Source organism: Sinocyclocheilus rhinocerous, unplaced genomic scaffold (assembly GCF_001515625.1).
Source record: "Sinocyclocheilus rhinocerous isolate Xijiao unplaced genomic scaffold, SAMN03320098_v1.1 scaffold1102, whole genome shotgun sequence".
Lineage (NCBI taxonomy): Eukaryota > Metazoa > Chordata > Actinopteri > Cypriniformes > Cyprinidae > Sinocyclocheilus > Sinocyclocheilus rhinocerous.
This window is the reverse complement of record NW_015640208.1, coordinates 509,538-519,314: the sequence shown is the minus strand read 5'-3', so window position 1 is coordinate 519,314 and position 9,777 is coordinate 509,538. Positions and strand designations below refer to the sequence as shown.

General features: G+C 35.2%; 1 protein-coding gene across 3 annotated transcripts in view; it reads right to left on the bottom strand.

The window, feature by feature from the left end:
• Positions 1-9,777, bottom strand: part of LOC107752556 (prickle-like protein 3) — a 48,850-nt gene that overhangs the window by 26,930 nt on the left and 12,143 nt on the right. The window contains exon 1 of one of the 3 annotated variants that reach the window (XM_016568562.1): positions 2,791-3,192. The exons of the other annotated variants lie outside the window; for them this stretch is intronic. The gene's annotated coding sequence lies outside the window, so the exon portion shown is untranslated. Of the gene's footprint in view, positions 1-2,790; positions 3,193-9,777 lie in introns of those variants that run through there. 3 annotated transcript variants of the gene reach the window in all.

Here is a 9,777-nt window from a genome sequence, read left to right as displayed (position 1 = left end):
GCGCTACTCTACACTGCTCAAAACTCGCATTTGAATCATCAGTGGCAAATCCTTTAAATATGAAAACGTCCAAACAGGCTGTGAGTCAGAAGCGCCAGACTGTCCTTGCAAAGTTGGAATTGCCCCACTTTGTAGAAACAACATTTGTGCACAGCATTGTAGTCTACTCTCCCAGGTTCAGGAAGCAGTCCTCCGTAAAATTGGGGGCGTGTTTAAACGAGGCGTTTTAGGAGGGCGTGGACGAGTCTTAACCTTTTGAAAGAATATCTCTTTAGGTTTGAGACTTTAGTCTTTGCAATTTTAGGGATCTTATCTATTCACGAACAGCTTGCAACACTCCAAAGACAAAGGAAAACTTGAAATTGCATCATATGACCACTTTAATGAACTGCATGGGAAGAATAACTCTTATTAATATCTACTTGCAATATTTAAGTTTTATAGTCATTGCACATAAATCTAGAAATGAGTGGTCGACCGATATATCGCCAAGGCTGATATATCGGCCGATATTTGCCATTTTTCAAATATCGGCATCGGCCAATTAGTTTTTCTGTTTGGCTGATGATAGAACTGTTAAACAAAGAAATTAAAATGTATCCAAAAGTATTATAACGATTGCTTTTATATTATTAGTAATAGAAAGGCAAACATTATAATACCTTCTCGTTTGCCGTCAGCATTCAGCAAATACGCATTTACATCATTTAAACAAATCTTTGAATGGCTAATGAAAATTTAATTTTGCAAACCTTGCAAACTTAGTCGAATCCAGTAGTGAGATCTTGTGAAGTGTGCATGTGACCTGCATGATCGCGTGTTCTCTGCGTGACTTTCGGTCCGTGCAAACTGAATGCTTTAAACATTAAATTCGTGATTTCAAATTATACTGCGCTTTATGAATTTGCCCACTGTCATATTCATGTCATTTTCACTATGTGCTGTATGTAAAATGAGTGATATTAATTAAAATAAATACAATTATATCGGCTTTATATCGGCCATCGGCCACCCTGCTTTCTAAGATATTGGCATCGGCTGTCAAAAAACCCATATCGGTCGACCACTACTAGAAATATTTAATACATTTTAATCTAAAAGTATACCGCGCCTGAATTAGCGCATGTGTGTTTGGACCTGTGCTTTGAATCAGAGAGGGACGGTTGGGCTTGTCATGGAGGTGATGCATGGCTGGATTTTCTCGTGTTTAAGGTAAGTTTGTCTTCCCGTTTCAGAGTTCTGATTTGTAATACAAAATTTTGTCATTATGCTAAGCTAACATACTCCCTAACCCTAAAGCACCTGTTGCCACCAGTGATTACATTTTATAGGACTAAAGTTAATTTTGAAAAGTGTGAATAGAAAGTGGTTAGTAGAAGTGTTTTTATGCTTCTTTATGATGGTATTCAACTTAATTATACATTTAAATGTAAAGCCTCTCATGCGAGTCCAGTCTTGTTAAATCGTTTCTTTTGCTTAAACAATTTGTAATTTGTTGGTTAAAAAGCAAAGTCTTATGAACACATGTTTCTATCAACTGGAAGGCTTTGGATTCACTGCAGAAAAAGTTGAGGAGCATACAGAAGAAGTGATTGGTCTATTTCTCATATTCAGGCAAGTCTTGTCACAACACTTGTTGGTTTTGATTGCTTCTATTGTCCTCATTTTTAAGTCGCTTTGGATAAAAGCGTCTGCTAAATGACTAAATGTAAAATGTAAACGTAAGTATAAATCTATGCATATTTGCATGATATAAAATTATTGTTATTATTTTTACCTATTCTTCAGTGCATATAAGTCTCTGTAAATCCACTCTCTGACACTAGGTGGCGCTTATGGAAAAGCTGAATTACAGCTGTTTCCCGTAACCTCCGTGGACAAAGCAGTATTGCGATTAAGAACACTTCCTTCAGGCATTACATGGAGCGAAGATGAAAACTTAGAACCTTCAGAGGTACATTCATATAATTAATTCATATATTCATTTGTATAATTCCCTTAGCACTCTTTTAAAACCTCCCAGCTTTTCCGCCCTGTTTTCACTCAAAACGAAACTACTCTACGTGCTGTGCGCACGTGACACTGTTACTTAAAACTGTGCTTTATGCTGGACAGTATTTATTTATTGTGAGTTGTTCAAATCGCGGTAATCTAATACGGTTTTAATGATAATTAAAATATGAAACGGTAATACTAACCGTGGGGAATTTTAACCCGATTTATCATCAAACCGGTAATCGTTACATCCCTACATTGTATAAAGAAGATATGGGAAAATGCAGCATGTTCATAATAACTCATTTTCCACTATTTCAGTTTTTGATATCTTCCCCTTTTAGACAATTTTTTCCCCCATAGTAGAGTAATGACGCACAACTTAATTAACAAAGAAAATTACTGGAATGAAAACATTTTATCTGCCATTTGAAGAAACATTTTTCCTCCACAATCCAGTAATCATGCATACTTTATTATAAAACTGCATTTCTGCATTCATAAGCTACTCGTCCGAAAAATCTGAGGGGGAATATTTACAAAATTTGAGACATTATTTCAAACTGAATAAATATTCCAAAATGAGTTATTCAACAAAGAAACCTGAGTAAAACGCCCACAATCCCACAGCACGTACTTCTGCCAAACTACATCCAATACATCATCATCATCACTGCTGCTGTTCTGACTGTTGAACTGAACAGACGAGTTCAAACACAAAACTTATTGATACGCTTTACAAGATCATATTCTAGGGCACCGAACACCAAGTGATCAGTATCCAGAGTATATTACCTTGATCACAGTGTAGTCCATGACACGGCAAAATCCATTTTTAAGAGCTGTAATATGTCGAATTGTTCAAACTTAAGGAGGTTTAAGCAAGTTTAGCCATTCTTCAATGACCGCGTAGCGAATAAAACGTCATCCCGCTTGAGCCGAGTCAAATGACAGTCCTCTCTGCTTCTCTGATTCTCCCCCCTCAGGCCGCTGAAGCCAACACTGGACCCAAACAATAGGTGGCTTCCTTCACAATCCCTCCCCTCTGCCTCCTCCCTCACTAACATGTTTCAGATTTCATTTTTCAAACATGTTCTCATCTATAACAGCTCATGTGATAATAAGGATGTACAGTATGAAGTTGCCTTTCTTTTGCCTCTTTCATCTTAAAAGAATATTCCGGTTTTAATGCAAGTTAAGCTCAATGGCCAGCATTGGCGGTTTAACTGTGACTGATTACCACAGAAAATTCATTTACACCTGCCCTGCCTTATATATATATATATATATATATATATATAAAATGGGTTGCAGTGAGAATATTACTATAATACTAAATAGTCACAGGATATAAACAATATGCATGTTAACATGATTTGAGTGTGAAAAATTCACTCACCTCTTCAGTGTAAAGTTATATCCAACTTCAAAATGCCATAAACCATAAAATTACTGTAAATAGCATTATTTAAACAGCTCTAGAGCTTGAATAACATAGATACATTTATAAAATTATAAGCTTAAATTTATTCTCCAAAAACTGGCACCATTCCCATCCATTATATGACTCACTGAAACCTTGCTTTTTTTTTTTTAAAGAAAACTATTCAAAACATCAACATTATGCCACAAATGCCTGCTGAATAAACAGCTAAAACAGCCTAAGCTGGTTAGTTGGTCTTATCTGGTTTAAGCTGGAAATAGCCTGTTCAGCTAAAGGAGTGGTCAAAACCCCACTAAAACCAGCCTGCAAACCAGCTTTGACCAGACTGGAAGACCAGCTAAAACCAGTCAACCGGCTTAGGCTGTTTTTTTTTTCTCCAGCAGGGATGCTGTTGATAGAGTTTAACCTGTAATTTTCCTGAACAAATATGACAAAATATTTCAAATTTGACCTGTAAGGGGAAAACAATTGTGTTTTATTGGTGTTTACTAAGGCATTAATATTTTACATTCTTATGGTTACATTTGTTTTGGACGAACTTTGGCCATGTGGCTTGTGCTATGGATACTTATGGTGCTTCAAATTATGTCGCTTCCTAACAAAAGCATAGTAACTCCCCAGAACACACTAACCTTAGCAAACACTTTAGCCAAGCCAATTCCAGCAGACCTCAATCAGGTTAGATGCCATATTGAATTTTACGTGGATGAAAACGAGGCTGTGAGAATAGACTTACAGTTACAATAGCATGCACTGTATAAAAGTCCAAGACTTTCAGTATAGAATGTGCCGTTTATGTTTTTTTTCTTTCACCCAAACTGAATAATCAAAAACAAGTTTACATGGGTAAATCTTCTATTAATATTTTTGATTCTTCATTTTCTTTTCTAGCATACTCAGATTCTTGTTTATACACACACTAGTCATGCTTATTCTATGCATTTTTAGCACTTTTTGTGTGAAATCATATTTATTTTGTCCATCAAAAGTGCGCTGTCGCTTTAATTGAGCGTGAGCAGTGCAGCAAAAATAGACTCGGTGCTGAAACCCTCGCTTCACTGCTGCACGTGACACTCCTGCTTGGCGCTCACGTGTTGCTCCTGCTCCCGGTGCGAATGCACTCATTTGCGCCGCTCACGCTTGCGTGCCTAACTTGAAAGGCTACATGTTTGGCTGTACAAATGCACTAGATTGAATTCTGATTGGACGAGTCATGTTAGAGGCCACTTCAAAAAAGACAATAAACACACACCAGAGAGTGCACATCAGCTGATATCTACAGGGTTCTGGAAGAAAAACTTTTTTTTCTCAAATTTTCTCCATAGCCAAATATATTTTTAACAATAGTTGATAAACCTTTAAAGACAGAACTGCTGTGAGCTAAGTATATGCTATTGTATATGCTTTTGTTGATCCCATCTATGTTCACATTAACTCAAATTAGTTTTAAAATAATCGTGTTTAATAGCTGAATTTGTGATGAAAAACTACATTACCCATGATGCTGTAAGAAAATTCCACCAATCAGAGAGTCGCAGCGAGCAAAGTGTGCCGAACTGCTCTTTAGCTCCGCCCACCCCTATGAAGCACTGTAAATGATGTAATCGCGTAATTTAATATTGGTGTGTATATATATATATATATATATATATATATATAGAGAGAGAAATTATCTTTCAATTTTTTGTTTTTATAAATACAACCAACAACTTAACTGAACAGTTTTATATTTCTTTTTTTTTCTTTCTATATTTCTTTTTTTTTCTTTCTTTTGTTTTTAGTTCAACTAATTGGGATTGTAGTTATTTTCCTCACTAAAGCCGCTTTGTCAGATTCTCATGTACTTTTTTGCTTCAAATGTTTTGATTGTCCTCGTAGCTGGTTGGTTTGGTTCATGGCTTATAACACTTTAAGAATTTTTTTTCAAAACCCTATGGGAAAAATGAATGGGAAAAAATACTGGAACCAGCGCCGCTGAAAAAGTTGGCGGGCACTAACGCACTCTATACTGATATGCACATTTCCTTTGTTACATACAGTCATGCTTTTGAAGTACAAAATAAAAATAATACAGTATAAATAGCGTTCTGCGCTAAAGAGTTGCATGAGTAATGGAGGGATATGATTTCAGTAACAGATGGACACTTTCTGGTGCGGGTGTCACGATGGCAGCAATTAGTGGTTGAGTAAAAGCTGCCTGACTCTCCATGTGTTATTCAGCTAGTATCATCCTGCCAGACTCTTATCACGACCAGGAGGTCACTGGTAACTCACAAGAGCTGGACGACCTCCATGACAACTGCCTTGGACAACATCTTAACTTGTACTCCAGCAGACACGCATGACATGATGGATGTTCTCTCTCTCTCTCTCTGTCTGCTTGTGCTCAGCTGGCACGCTTTCTGGGACCAATCTATTCAGACATTTCATCATCCAGGCACACACAGTCACCATCTAGCTAAATCACACCCAATTAAGTCACATAAATAAGGAGTTTTGGTGTGTTTTTAAATTAAATCTGGTGCTGAATGTAATGCAATGAAGTTACAGTCATTTCAGTTCATGCTAATAAATTCAGGGTTAGAAACATCCGATGTATAGTTGACATTTGAGGCTTAATACTATAGAAAAGCACTAAACATTTTTCAGTTAGAGTGTTTTCAGCTTGTTTATTTCCATATAAAAATGCGGCATGCAGTTGCATCAAACAATGGTATAAACATCATTCGATGTAAATTGTTATAATCGTAATTAATAAATCGCAATTACAATTTCAAGGGAATAATCGACAATTATGATTTTTGTCATAATCGTGCAGCCCTAATTGAAGCTATTATTTATTAGTGCTGTATTTTTCTGGCCTTCAACCTTCTGTTTCAAGTAAGGTGACCACATAAGTATATAAAATACAACAACATTTTAAAACTAAAAATGAATTTGACAACTAAAAAACTAGAATACACCCTAATAGGGCTGCATGATTGTAAAGGTTTTTTCAGTTAGAGTGTTTTCAGCTTGTTTATTTCCATATAAAAATGCGGCATGCAGTTGCATCAAACAATGGTATAAACATCATTCGATGTAAATTGTTATAATCGTAATTAATAAATCGCAATTACAATTTCAAGGGAATAATCGACAATTATGATTTTTGTCATAATCGTGCAGCCCTAATTGAAGCTATTATTTATTAGTGCTGTATTTTTCTGGCCTTCAACCTTCTGTTTCAAGTAAGGTGACCACATAAGTATATAAAATACAACAACCAAATCAAATATTCATACAATCAAAAATTCATTTGGAAACCAGATGAGCCAACCGTCTTTCCATACTAAGAAGCGCTTATCAACAACAACAAAAAGTTTTAAAGACTGCAGTTTTCCATCAAAATAAAAGTTGAAGAATGAAGAAGAAATTAAGACAGCCACAAATAATAGTACTGTAATTTTACAGTTGTAATGTAAAATAAAATCATCATTGTATTATTTTTTTCTTAAATACTCAATTATTTTACAAAAATATTACAATAGTAATTTCATATTTTGATTTTATTTAGCAATTTTATATATTTTTATTTGTTATTATTATTATTATATAGCCATATTAACATATGATCACCAAATTTTGCTCAAATTGTGCAGCCCTACAAACAAGGACAGCAAACCTGGTATGTGATTTAATCACATTTTAAATCACATAATTTTTTTATCAGAAAAATCACAATTAGATTTTTCCCAAACCGTGCAGCCCTACATCCTAATTGGCATAACTAAAATCAAAAACATAATGAACAGCAGCAAATTTGACATATTTCTATCTCTAAAAAACGTTTCCATCACAGTGTACACAAAAAATATTAAGCAGAGCCGTTTTCAGCATTGATAATAATCAGAAATGTTTGTTGAGCATCAAATCATCATATCAGAATGATTTCTGAGGGATCATGTGACACTGAAGACTGGAGTAATGATGCTGAAAATTCAGCTTTGATCACAGAAATAAATTACATTATAAAATATATTCACATAGAAAACAGTTCTTTTAAATGCTAATAATATTAGGCTACCGTTTTACTGTATTTCATCAAATAAATTCAGCCTTGGGGAGAATAAGAGACTTCTTTCAAAAACAAATTTTACCGACCAAAAACAGTTGAAATGTATTGTATAAAAATAAAAACACTTCGGAACTTGAATCTGAATAAGCTCAAAAAAGTAGTTCCTGGAAACGGCATTAACTTTGAAAACAGCTGAACTACTGTCACACTACTGATAAATGGTGCTAGTACAGTAAGTAGCATTGCTGCATTTAGCTGCATTTAGTTACTCCCCAACACTGACCTAAACCTAAAGAAAGAAAAAACCATGTGACATAATGAAGGGAAATGAGAGTGAGTGAATTAGAGCAAGTCAATGACTAAAATAAGAAGAAGTGAGACAGAAGAGGGGAACTCTTCAGAGAGGAGGGGAGGTGTGCGAGTCGGATGGCTCTATTCCTGCAGTCCTGGCAGCAGAAGGGCCTGAAAGGACTAATCTTATTAGTCTGACGAGATGGATTAGGACACAAAATCGGGTGGACGTGGGGGAAAGAGTCTGTGAAGAAAAGAAACAAGGCAGAACGGGTAGAATATGAAAAAGGAAATGTTGCAATGATGGACAGTAACGACAAATGCTGCAACAAATGCTGATTTTTACATGTTGCTCCTGAGCTTTGTTGAGCACAATCTGAATACTTCACAAAGATTAAAGCAGCACATAATCCGATTAGAGCCAGGTCGCTGCACTTCTAGATGTGATTGCTTCTGGTCTCTAGATTAGTTTGTAGTCATATTGACTGGAAGAATGGGCAACAGATTAGATTTGGCCTGATGTTGATGTATGACTCTGGCCAGAACCGCAGGCGTGAGGTTGAAGAGCGCAGTTACAAGATTAATGGCTACTTTCTGCTCTGTTAATTTAGACACACACAGGGGAGTAAAAGAGACCGACAGTGCCGTCCCACTAATTTAAGGTGAGAACAGACCTCATGCACACACATTCATTCACCTAGCAGTATAAGGTCCTGATACATCCCCTAAAAAGAGGCATGTGTGTGTATTTAGATAGTAGGCCAATTTTTATGTACTATGTGGCATCCTCAAACTTGAAAATGTAGAGAGAATTTTGTATGAGTTCAGTGAAAAGAAATTAGGCTATTATTAACATATTAAAAGACATTCCAGCACAGTTTCATCTCAAAAAGAAATCTGAATTTCAATCCCCAGATTATTTTACTGACTTTACTGTAGTTCCACATTTGATGCACTACCAAATTGCATCTGGAATGATATATTAATTAAGCAAACCTGCAAAAATCCATTTTGATACAATCCCCTAAAGACTATCATTAAGATGCACATGCTATCAAGTTTGCCTGCAAACCTTTAATAAATCAGGGCCTCAATGAGGAAATACCATAGACTTCATGCTATTTTATGTAAATATAATAATGTCAGAGTAGTGTTATTTTAGTAATATTTTTACGCACTATTGTTCTTTATTAATATTTTAATTATCTTTTTAATTTTGTATATTTTTTTAGTTTTTATTTTAATTTTAGTTTCAGTGATTATACTTTTGTCATTTTTATTAGCTTTTTATATTCATATTTAGCTTCAAATTATTTTTATTTCAGTTTTAGTAATTTTAGTACTTCAACTTCAACTTATTTAGTTAGGCGCCAAGACAACACTTGGGAGTTTAAATAAGTTTTTTTAAATCTCATATCTATATTTTATTTCAGATATATTTCAATTGCTGAAAATTATTTTTGTTAGCCTTAGTTTGTCAACTTCATGAACCATTTTAAAATTTGGTTCACGAAGTACAATTTTTAAACCATTTTAAAAAATAAGTTCTTGCAACAATTTTCCGCCAACGTACAGCTATGTAAACACACACACACACACACACACACGTTTACTTAGCTATTTAAATGGAGACATTACATAGACTTCTATTTTTTTATATACATATAGTTATACACTTTTTAACCTAAACCCACCCCTACCCCTCACAGAAAACTTTCTGCATTTTTACAATTTAAAAAAAAACTTTGTTTACTTTATTTTTATACCAGTTTTACAAACGTCCCCAAATTGAGGTTTTTGGCAATTTTGTCAGGTTTTGCACAAATTTGTCCCCAAAATATGGTTAAGTAGGTACACACACACACACCTTTGAACTCACTGGAATGCCTCATGTCTTTAGCATTTTTTCCAGGTCATTGTCTGGCTCCTTAACAAGCCGGCTGCCAGTTGAAGGTGTTTCTGAGGCGCGCGCGCGCGTGTGTGTGTGTGT